Source organism: Cnephaeus nilssonii, assembly GCF_951640355.1.
Source record: "Cnephaeus nilssonii genome assembly, chromosome: 4".
In the NCBI taxonomy this organism is placed as follows: domain Eukaryota; kingdom Metazoa; phylum Chordata; class Mammalia; order Chiroptera; family Vespertilionidae; genus Cnephaeus; species Cnephaeus nilssonii.
Genome location: NC_137075.1, coordinates 92,037,929 through 92,042,320, shown reverse-complemented (window position 1 = coordinate 92,042,320; position 4,392 = coordinate 92,037,929). Strand labels below are relative to the sequence as shown.

The 4,392-nt window shown below is 47.2% G+C and overlaps 1 pseudogene across 1 annotated transcript; it reads left to right on the top strand.

The window, feature by feature from the left end:
- The first annotated feature begins 2,265 nt into the window (after positions 1-2,265).
- Positions 2,266-2,887, top strand: LOC307097941 (leukocyte elastase inhibitor-like; annotated as a pseudogene). The gene has a single exon. The product of its transcript is annotated as a leukocyte elastase inhibitor-like (transcript).
- The last annotated feature ends 1,505 nt before the right edge of the window (positions 2,888-4,392 follow it).

Here is a 4,392-nt window from a genome sequence, read left to right as displayed (position 1 = left end):
GGGCGGAAGGGGACTGCATGCGGGGTGAGGCAAGCCACGGATGCCGTGGCGGCTTGAGCAGGCCTGGAGTGGAGACAGCGGGGCCTGCCAGCCTCCATGTGCCAGCAGTCCCGCCTCTGCATGTGAGGTGCAGAGGAAACACCTTTTCTGACCGCTCATTGGCTAAGCTCCCTGTATGCCACTCACAGTGTTCTTGGTAACTTGGGTAATAAGAATCCAAGAAGGTGATCTAGGGTTTTTCCACCACACTCCTGGAGTGTGCTGGAGGGGCTAAGAAATGTTATATCCTGCACTAGCCAGTTTTGCTCAGTGGATAGAGCCTCAGCCTGCAGACCTCAGGGTCTGGGTTCAATTCTGATCAAGGGCATGTACCTAGGTTTTAGGCTCCTCCTTGGCCAGGGCCCAGGTCAGGGCTCATGAAGGAGACAACCAATCAAAGTGTCCCTCTCACATTGATGTTTCTCTCTGTCTTTCCCTCTCTCTTCCACACTCTCTAAAAATCAATGGAAAATATTCTCATGTGAGGATGAAAAAAAAGAAAGAAAGAAATGCCATATCCTATGAAAAAGTCATCTTGAAAATGCCTAAAGAAAGTTGTCATTTTTTCATGGTGAAGGGATTGGAGTCCATGTTGATGAAAACACCTTGGCGGATGCAGCGGCCAGCAGTGGCAACAGCAGCAGGGTGATGGGGGTGGCACCTTCCCCTGATCACCCCAGTCACCTCCCAGCAGAGGGAGGCCTAAGCTGTCAGTAGGACATCCCTGAGGGCTCCCAGACTGTGAGAGGAGGCAGGCTGGGCTGAGGGACCGCCCCCCAGTGCACGAATTTTGTGCACCGGGCCTCTAGTCCTAATATATAAAAACCCTGGGTCTGTCACAACCGGAGGCTCAACCAACTGGAGGTCAGTCCTGCAGTCAGCGCTGGGTTGCCGTGGTGACCCAGCACTGACTGCTGCGGCTGTAGGCACAGTGACCCAGCACTGACTGCTGAGGGGGCTGTGAATCAGGCCCAGAGAGAGGCCTGAAGAGAGAAGCAGGGTCTGATCCATAGCCTGTATGGCAGCTGTTAATTAGCACTTGCCTCTCTCTTTCTCTCCGGGTCAGGCCAGTAGCCGTGCCTCCATTTCTCTCCAGGCCTCCACCGGGGCTGCTGATCAGCCCTGCCTTTCTCATTAGGCCCCATTGATTGGCCCAGAGACGCTGACTGGCATAGAAACCGACCAATCAGAATGAAATCTGAGTGGTGTGAGGAGCCAATGGCTGCCTAGGAGGCAGAGCTTTTGATGCTGACTGGCATAGAAACTGACCAATCAGAACCAAATTGACCGGCAGAGGAGGGAAGTTGGGGGCGAGATCAGGCCGGCAGGGGAGGGCAGTTAGGGGTGATCAGGCTGGCAGAGGCAGTTGGGGGCGAGATCAGGCCAGCAGGGGAAAGCAGTTGGGGGCAAGATCAGGCTGGCAAGGGAGGGCAGTTAGGGGCAATCAGGGAGGCAGGCAGGTGAGTTGTTAGGAGCCAGTGGTCCCAGATTGTGAGAGGGATGTCCCCGATTGGAGAGGGTACAGGCTGAGCTGAGGGAACCCCCCTCCATGCACAAATTTCGTGCACCAGGCCACTATCTATACTAATAAAAGGGTAATATGCTAATTAGTCTGGGTTGACCAGACATCTTCTGGATGTCCGACTTCCTTCCAGACAGTTAGGGGGTGACCAGGCTGGCAGGGGTACAGTTAGGGGTGACAAGGCTGGCAGGGGAGCAGTTAGGGGCAATCAGGCCAGCAAGCAGAGGCAGTTAGGGGCAATCAGGCAGGCCAATGGTGGAGAAGTTAGGGGGCGACCAGGCTGGCAGGAGGGCAGTTACAGGGCAGCCAGTCTGGCAGGGGAGCAGTTGGGGAGGTGGCCAGGCCAGCAGGGGGGTAGTTAGGGGGCAACCAGGCTGGCACAGGGGCAGTTAGGGAGTGAATAGGCAGGCAGGGAGCAGTTAGGGGGCAACCATGCCGGCATGGGAGCAGTTAGGGGGTGACCAGGCTGGCAAGGGGGCAGTTAAGGGGCAACTGGCAGGAGAGCGATTAGGGGGCTATCAGGCTGGCAGGAAGAATGGTTAGGGGCAATCAGGCAGCTAGGCAGGCAAGTGGTTAGGAGCCAGCAGTCCCAGATTGTGAGAGGGATGTCCGACTGCCAGTTTAGGCCCGCAGGGTGCAGGCTGGGCTGAGGGAACCGCGCCAGTGCATGAATTTCATGCACCAGGCCTCTAGTGGTTGATAATATGACTAAAATTGTGCTAGTTAATGCCATCTATTTCAAAGGAAACTGGCAGGAGAAATTCAGTAAAAAGGCCACAACCGATACACCTTTCAGATTGAATAAGAAAATGATGTATCAGAAGAACAAATTTTCATATGGCTACATTGAGTGATGTAGCTGCCTTACCAAGGCAGGGAGCTCAGTATGGTCATCCTTCTGCCAGATGACATCCTGCTGAAGAAGATGGGAGAACAATTGATTTTGGAAAAATTGCACGAATGGACCAAACCTGAGAATCTGAGTTCCATGAAGTCAATGTCCACCTGCCCAGGTTCAAGCTGGAAGAGAGCTACAACTTTATCTCTCACCTGGCCAGCCTGGGTGTAGAGGACCTCCTTAATAGCAAGGCTAATCTGTCTGGCATGTCAAGAGCCAAAGATCTTTTTATATAAAAAATTGTCCACAAGTCTTTTGTGGAAGTGAATGAGGAGGGCACAGAGGCGGCAGCTGCCACAGCTGGCATTGCCACTTTCTGCATGCTTATATCAGAGAAAAATTTTGTGGCTGATCATCCATTCATTTTTTTCATTCGACATAATCCCTCAACTAACATCTTGTTCTTAGGCAGATTCTCTTCCCCTTAAAGACTGTGGAAATCCAAGGCCAAGCCCAGAGCTTTATTACTGGCCCTTTCAATGGTGATAGTTTTCATATATCTTCTGCAATAAATCTACCATCTCCCCCCAACAAAATTCTATACTCAGCAAAATTGTCATTAATGTGTTTGGGTGAGGTAAAGATATGTCAGATTTTCAGGGGCTAGGAGAGTATGTCATCACTGTATCCTCCTAAAAAAAAATTACTTGAACCCACATCCTGGGAAGACAATGGACAGTTAAAACAAAATAATGAACTCAAGAATAATAAACTCAAGTCATAATTTAAAAAACAAAATTCGGTGTTGAGCAAATAAAACTATTTGAATATCAATAATTACATCTTGGTTGATAAAACATTTTGTTTTTCAAAAAATCTTTAAAACAAAATATTCATGATAAGGAAAAATAATAATAATTTGGTATAAAAATTCAGATTTTAGGGGAACTGATGAAGAAATAAAAGAAACAAAAATAGGGGAACTGATGAAGAAATAAAAGAGTAAAAAACGTATGTCCACATACACTGTGAAAATAAATGGATACTTTCATTATTGATATTAATAACTAGAAAAAGTAGGTTATAATATTTTTAAAATAGAAGTTAATCTCTTTACGATTGCTAGGAAGAAAACATGATGTAAGCCTTCCAAATCCTTAGAGAAAGATAACCTCAGATAAATGTCATGATACAATAATTAAATAAAATAAGCAGTAACTATATATATTAAAATGTCCACAATTATTAGTTCTATGTTATCTAAGTATGTAATAACTTTAATTGTTTACTTATTTATGCTTGTCTATATTTTACACACATTTTATAATAAATGCAGATTAATTGCATAATAAGAACAGATCATTTATATTTTTGAGTCATTGAAGCAAATAGTATCCTATATAATAAAAGCATAATATGCTAAGTGTCTGGTTGGCCAGTTGGCCATTAACCAATCAAAGCAAAATATGCTAATGATATGCTAAGGCTACTCAACTGCTCGCTATGACATGCACTGACCACCAGGGGGCAGACAGTTGACCCGTTGACCAGTCGCTATAATGTGCACTAGCCACCAGGGGGCAGGCACTCCAACCGATAGGTTAGCTTGCTGCTGGGGTTCGGCTGATGGGGACTGAGCAAGACGGGCTGGACATGCCCTGTAGCCATCCTGTAGTTCCTCCCTGGCTGGCCAACCTCCTGTGTCCCTCCCCAGCCCTGATTGTGCACCAGTGGGGTCGCTCGGCCTGGCCTGTGCCCTATCGCAATCCAGGATCCCTTGGGGGATGTCGGAGAGCCAGTTTTGGCTCAATTCCATAGGCCAGGCTGAAGGACCCCACCGGTGTATGAATTCTTGCACTGGGCCTCTAGTTAAAAATAATTAAAAATTTTTTTCAAGTATGGAAAAATGCTACTGATATACTATCAAATGAAAAAACAAACAAACAGGTTTCCACTTTTGTAAATAAGGACATATGTAGATAGACCAAAATAT